Genomic DNA, 7,412 nt, shown 5'->3' on the forward strand with positions numbered 1-7,412 from the left:
AATAATGATTATGTTGTTAATTTTGTTTTTTGGACCTTGTTTGTTACAATGTATTATGCAACGCATGCAGCAGATGACAAACGCCTTATTTGAAAAAAGAGGGGGAGATGTTGGGGGTCGAGCATGGGCGCTTGAAGAGGCCTACAGCAAGCTGTGAGAAAGTGAACTTATGACCCCAGGTTAAAAGAAGAAGAAGTGTCAAGATCAGCAAAACAGGAATGCAATAACAGGATGCCAGTAATTGCAGAAGCATGATGTAACGCTAAGCTGAAGCGAAGGCGTGAAACCAATCAGGAGAGGTAAAGGGGAGCGTGTATCCCTCGTGGGCAAAGTGAAGCAGCCAATCAAGTAATGCGTGATCACGTGTAAGACAGTATATTAAGAGCAGCTTTGTAATCAATAAACGGAGCATTTTGTGAACCTACATCGTATCGGTGTTTTCTCCCCTCCACCTGGCCGCGGCACCATACAAGATCAATAGTCCCTCCCATCCAGCCTCACCCTCTCCTTTTTCAGTTAAGGCAACTATTCTAACAAGTTACAGTCAGGGAGGAAAACATCATAGGGGTACAGAAACAACCCATACAAGTACAAAATCAATAGTCCCTCTCATCCACCCTCACCCTCTCCATTTTTTTATTAACACAACAAAAAGCATTTCTACAAGTCCGCACTCATGCAATTCTTGCAGAGCCAAGGCCACGCAGTGAGCGATCCCAATACCCTGAGCCTTGTTGCTGGACAAGAAGATTCTTGGCAGGCATAAGCAAGGTCAATTGTCTTGTTATGCTTCTGTAATTTCCCATGTTTTCGTGCAGAGAATGATCTCTGCCAAGGCTGTAGTTTCCCACGGTGTTTTTACAAATACAGTATTACAAAATACACAAATGCAATTTTACAAATACAAGAACAAACAAGTTATAAACATTAGCTTTGTAAACAGTAGTAACCTCTAGACTCACCAATTAGAGCTCAGTATCCAAGGTTGCTCAGCTTTCCCCTTGAGTCAGCTACATCCACCTGCTAAACATGCACAGAGTTACCCACATGAATTCAAGCTAAATAGATTAGCCTAAAGAGAAAGAGGTTCAGTATCGCAGCAAAAACCTGGACATTTCTCAGCTTTGCAGAGCCTAACATTTACTCCCAACACAACCCTTTCTTCTACCCATTCCCCAAGAACTATTCACACACCAAACCCGACGTTCATTTTCTCCTGCTCCACAGCTCCCTGCTGTGCTAAAAGACTTGCTAGTGTAGCTGAAAAAGGGACCTGTTCTTTCTGTGTGCTGACCGGCAGCACAACCAGACTATCGCAAGGAAATCGCAGAACAATTTACAGCTTAGCTGACTTTTAAAGATTCAAGAGCTTGGCCCAACAGGAGCTAAGCTTGTCTGACTGTTCCAAAGCAAACACCATTACATTTATAAGGAAGCAACCTATCCAAGGACACTGTGATACCAAAGAAAGGCAGTGCAAAAAAGCAGACAATGCTTCAGATGGAGCAAACCTCTGAAGAGTCAATGACTTCAAAAGAAGTGATTATGCTGCTGGACAAGGTAGTGCCTTTGCCCTGAGCTTTCAAAGCAGATCAGCAAGATACATGCTTGCCTCAGTGCTGAAGTTCCAGCTGAATGCACTGTTATTCTCTCTACTTCCACCTACTTACCAGAAGCAGCTTCCTCAGTATGCTCGTCCGCAGTGCCACATCTTCTTTTGCTGCGTCAAACACAAGGCCAGGAAGTGCATCCAGTAAGTAAACTCCCCAAGAGGTGAAGGACAGGAACTAATAAGAAAAAAAATAATTACTAAAATAGTTGCACTGAAGTAAAACAGAAAACTGATGTCAAAGCTGGAAACACAGTGCTCCAATCCCAAATCTGCTTCATGCCTTTAGCCCTTCCATTACCACTCTGCAGCCCCACGCAGTAGCTCACTCTAAACTGTACATGCATTCTCACTAGCTCCCGGTCAGTGGTACAGAGGGAAGGGACTGGGGCTTGACAAGGTCTGGTTTGTTCTCATTATGGTGACGGCGTATTGAAGCTCTCCGGCTTCCAGGCACAAAGGGGAAAATACTGTGACACGCCCTGACAACAGGGGGTCACGCTGCCAGGCCACCAGCAGCACAGGCAGCCATGCAGGCAGAGACCCAGATCCTGACTACAGGCAGGTCGCATTGCCTGCACCACGACTAAGTGGCTTGGCGCCGTCTTTGGAAAGAAGGGGCGAGTCCAGACCATCCCTCCGCTCGTGGACTTAGGGAAGACGCCCCTGTTACTGCACAGAGACCTGCTCTCCTTCCAGGGAGGCTTAAGCTAAGCTGCAGCAATTTTAACAGGTGCCTAAAGGACAAGCTCACTCACTCCCTCACATTGATAGACAAGGACAAGACAAACACAAACCAAAACGTCCCAAAAAGGGAGACGGTCTCTGTGCAGCCACTGTCTGGGGAGTCACCCTACTCACCAAGCAAGAGAGGAGAGCCTCAGACCATGCCCAGGGCTGCATGGAAGCCAGAGAGCTTCAACAGGCCAAGGGCCAGATGCTGTGACACGCCCTGACAACAGGGGGTCAGGCTGGGTAGGCCACCAGCAGGCAGAGAGCTGCTGGGGCAGAGGAGAGGGACAGGGAAATGGCCCTCCCCTGCTTACAGGGTGGCCTGGGGGTCCAAGAGAGCTCTATTTCCCCCTCGGGTGCGGAGACGCTGGCTCTCACCCTCCTTACAGGGTTGCCACGCTCTCCGGGCAGCCAAAGGAGCAAGACGGCCAAAGGCCAAAACCAAGAGTAGCAAAGACCTGAGCCCTGCTTACAGGGAGGTCGCCCAGCACACAACGCTCCTCAGGGCCCCCCAAAGGTGCCATCATGCTCTTACGTGACCTCGCCCTGTGCCCACAGGGATTCCCTTTGCCCAGGGTGCCTTTCTCATGCCCCCTCTTCTGCCCGACGCCGCTCCTCACCTCGCCGTTACACACGCCACCTCTTCTCTCTTCTCTTGACATGCAGCCTCTTCTTTTTTGATCTTCCAAGGTCAGGCTACATGCAAAATTACACAAAAATAAAAGTTCTTTGCTTCTTCAAGAAAGAAATAAACCTTAAAATCCCTTAAAATGTGGCTATACATTTATAAATAACCAGGTCCCCTATTATAATCAATATCTTATAGATATGATGTTCAAGTGAGAAGATATGCACAAAATGACCATAATTCCAGTGATTTGTACTTCTGAAGCAATTTTCCAGGTTCCCCATGTAAACCCATCCGATAAATAGAGGTATTCTAATGGAAAAAAAGTTTCCCAAGTATCCACTCTAGTCTAAAGACAAGTTCTCTCAGTGTCAGCTTACCACAAATAAATGATTGAGTTTAGCTCATAAATGTCATCTGAAAGCAAATTTAAGATTGCTGCCTCCAATTTCCATACTAAAATGGCAAGTTCCATGTTAAAGGCCACTGCCTGACACACAGGAAGAACCTTCTCCCAGTTTCACAACAAAGCTTTGGCACACAGGTACTTCAATTAACTAGGCAAGGATCTAATTACACTCCTTATAGAAAGGCTGATAGATACATGGGTTTATGTATTTCATTTTACAGTAACCAAAACTTAAACCTACCCATACACCTCAGAAACCATCACTGTTAAATTTTGCTCTCAAACATTTTTCTACCACAGCTTCCTTAACACAGATTTGATTAAGCATCACTGGGAAGTGTTCATGATTTCAGTTTCTGTGACTACTACTAGTAGCTTAGAGCTCTGTGCTCTGGTATAAACTGAGTACAGACTCTGGGACAGTAACTCCTCCAACACAAAGCTGGCATGAAACAAGAGGATTAAGTCTTATAGTAGTGCTATTACCACAAGGGTGTTGAGAGGTTAAGACTGGTGATAAGTGACAACAGCTTTTATTTAATCATCCACTTCAATGGGGTAAAAAAAGTCAAAAAAGTACTCATGTAAAAATTGAAGACTTTAAGAGCAAAGTAGAGCATATTGCCAGGAGAGCACAGATAGAGCATGTTACATCCTAGGAAGCTCATGCATAGAAGCCCTGATCATTACACTGCCCTGATTGGCACCAGTACAGAACATTATTTAACAGGTACCACCCATCAGGTTCTGCTTTTTTCATTTAGCATTTGCACTTCTGTCTCTCCAGCTTTGCTAAATTCTTGTTCCAAGCATACAACCTGCTTTTTCCAGATGAAAACACACCAAACTCAAGCAAGTATAAAACCCAGCAACAAATTTCCACAATAACAACAAATACTCCTCTCCTGCAGCAGCCATCAAAATCCATACATCCTACATGTAGGCTTTCTAGAACATACTACACTTCATTGCATTGCCCTATGGGAGAAACTAGGCAGCCACTATGCAGACAGCTGACTCAAACATGTCTATGAAAAGCCATCACCCAACAGTTAGCATGACATCGCACAAAAAAACTAACTCAGCTCTCTAGCTTCAATAAAGACCTAGAAACACCAATTGATTAAGAACTCCAGTAGATATTACATACCCAAAATTGAAAGTAATCAAGAATTTAGAAAGATCATTCTGTAACCCATTAAAATTTCCCCTCTTTTCACCCTAAGGGAACTTCTCCATGCAGGGAGGAAAATGCCCACCCCCCAGAGATGAGCAAGTCTCTTAAAACATGATCATGAACTTTTCAAGTGAGATGTGGAGCAGTTAAGTATAAAAATTAAACCCTGTGTTTGTTTATTTTCTATTAGTCTGTGAGTGATTTAAAGGTTTTCTCCTGATGAAGAAAAGAGCAGCTCAGAAGCTGAATGCCAACAAAACTGCTCAGCTCCCCTCCATGGGTTAAGAAAGGATCAAATACTGAATTGGGTAAAAGTCTGACAAGTACTAAATCCAAGAAAATTGCTCTCTGCTTCTGACAATCTTGGCAGGGGAAAAAAAAAAAAAAAAAAAAGCTTTTTGTTATTTCTAATTTCTAATGACATGCACAGTTAGAACCAAATGTAACAAGAGCTAGTACTTGGTACTGTTTTCCTCTCTCTCCCCATAACTTAATAGGCTAATCCTCTAGCACTTGTTTCTAGAAGCTGAGAATACCATGCTGTGTGCAGGTTATGCTCACTTAGAGGGCACAAAGACTCAAAAATATCTCAGGAGCCCCAGTCCTATAAGAACTCAGTTTTATGACTAACCCTGTGAACCTGGGCCAAAATCAATTCGATAGAAGGTCCAAGTTATCTAGAGCCAATGCAGAAGCACAAAATAGGCTATTGTAACAAGGACTAACTTTATACAACTGTACATATACAAATAATCACAAGACATACTTTTTAACTACATCATATACATATAACAAAGGGTCTCAATGCATTAAATCTAGCACCACTGCTGTATAGCCTTAAACATCTCTTCAGCAATGTAATCATTACCACCACACAGGTATACTTCCTTTCCATAAGGCATTCCTTCCCCAACCAGCATAGAAACAGGGTTAGACACAGCTGCAGCCTCCCAAACAAAATGATTCACTCACTGCCCTGAAGCAAAGTAACAGAAACCTCACCAGGCTGAATAAGATGGACCAACACCTGCATCACTGGTTCAACCAGCTCTGTCAGGCCTTGAACTCACCTGAGAGAGCAAACACCATGCTAAGACATCTTTTCCTAGCCAAACCCAGAAAGTGCACTATTGTGTAGCTGTGCACACACAATAGAACTTGTTCAGTTATTGAGACATGTAGGAAGTTTGATTAGTATCTGAATGTTTGCTTTTAATATCCTTGCAGCTCCTGCTTAGTCTTATTCTGAAGGGCTTTTAGCACCTGGTAGTTGTAGCAACTCTGAGGAGCACTAGAGCACACAAACACACAAACTAGCTTCCAAATGCATTTGAGACACATCAATAGAAGTTATGTTTGCAAATATACATAGAAACACTTAAACATGTTCAGCACACTGCTTTAAAAAGTAAAGTCTTATCAGTAAAAGTAGTAAGGCTCAACACTTACCTTGGTTTAGCTGCATTACAGATGACTGCTTGAGGCTGGCTGAAGCTCCTGGTAATGGATTTTGAATGGAGTTCGCTTTCTCCACCTCCTGTTTCAGAAGCCTCTTACTCTCTTTTGATGTACATCTTCCCATGTCTCTCCAATTAGCCAGTTAACTCAGTCAAACTGGGAGTTGTGTCAGCCTCAGCAAGACTCTCCCCACAAGCTTGATATGAAACATTGCAATTAAAAGCCATTTCCAAGTCCAATCACACATATAGCAGAGAAAGGGCACACCAGCCCCACATACTTTGCCTTGCAGTGGTACTTCTGGGGCAGCACTTCATGGCACTTGGAAAACAAACATAATTTGCTCCTTAGACTGCAGGCCTTTACCTGCAGCTCTTCACTGTAGTGCCTCAAACAGGTCTAAGGAGTTAGTTCATAACTCAGCAGCCAAATATTTTGCTCAAGGCAAAGAAATCCATGCAAAAGGCCCAGAGAAGCCCAGCTGTTCTCTGTGGATGAGGCAGTTGGTGAGGCAGAGCACACAGCACTCCCGGCTCCCTGGCAAGAGGCCCCTCTGGTGCCGCAGCACAGGCTCACCCTCAGAGCCATATCCTCCACACTGCCCACAAACCTTGCAGGGATCTCCACAGCCCTCAGGAAACAAGAGCAGACCAGGCCACCTCTGGGCTCCCACAGCAGGAGAAGAGACCTCTGCCAGCCTAGGCCCAATTTCAAGGTACCCAAGAAGAGAAGGTCCAGCAGCAGCCAAGTCCAGCCAGGAGTCTATCAGGCTTGTGAACAAGCAGCAATCCAGTCCACAAATCACCATCAGGTCCAGCAATTGCCAAGCTGCTCTATAATCATATAGAAGATCAAGCCGGGCAGTCAGTCTGAAGTCCAGACTAAGAATCTTCACAGGCAGGGACAGAGCTGAAGAGCAGCATTCCTCCAACAGAGTTCTAAAGAAAACTGAGGTACAGAGCTCGGTTTAAATAGGGCTCCTGGGTGTGGTCTGGTGCACAGGTGAGGCTGTTTAGGGTCATTAAGGCTTACTAATGCCCTCAGTGCCTTAACGAGGCACCTGAGAGCAATGGAAAATTCTAGTTCTATCCACAGGGCCCACAGAGTGAGGTGTGATTGCAGTGTTGTGATGGGGTTTTGTTCCATCTGTTAGCTGGTTGGTCTTCTTCCTCACCTAGCCCCAGAGACATTCTATCAAATGAATGTTCTGTGCATGAGAAGACGCAACCACTTCATTTGTGTGTGATTCAGTAAATCCTCTTGGAGACTTTATGATTCTGTTCAGTTCTGGGAGACTTTGGAAGAGTGGGTACATAAACACAACCCTCAGGAAGGCACACACCATTCTGAATGGGCAGTTCCTAATAGCCCCTGTACTGTTTATTTCACATTAATTTCA

At 44.6% G+C, this 7,412-nt stretch overlaps 1 long non-coding RNA gene across 2 annotated transcripts; it reads right to left on the reverse strand.

Annotated features, from left to right (window-relative positions):
• Positions 1-801: 801 nt before the first annotated feature.
• LOC117438379 (uncharacterized) lies at positions 802-6,964 on the reverse strand. 2 transcript variants are annotated; one of them, XR_004550729.1, is made up of 5 exons: positions 6,005-6,964; positions 2,962-3,037; positions 1,671-1,787; positions 963-1,023; positions 802-837 (listed from the first exon to the last, which is right to left on the reverse strand). It is a non-coding gene; the product is annotated as an uncharacterized lncRNA (long non-coding RNA). The 2 variants fall into 2 exon arrangements; XR_004550728.1 differs by lacking the exon at positions 802-837 and having other exon boundaries at positions 861-1,023; positions 6,005-6,962.
• Between the last annotated feature and the right edge of the window lie 448 nt (positions 6,965-7,412).

This window comes from Melopsittacus undulatus, unplaced genomic scaffold (genome assembly GCF_012275295.1).
Source record: "Melopsittacus undulatus isolate bMelUnd1 unplaced genomic scaffold, bMelUnd1.mat.Z mat_scaffold_194_arrow_ctg1, whole genome shotgun sequence".
Lineage (NCBI taxonomy): Eukaryota > Metazoa > Chordata > Aves > Psittaciformes > Psittaculidae > Melopsittacus > Melopsittacus undulatus.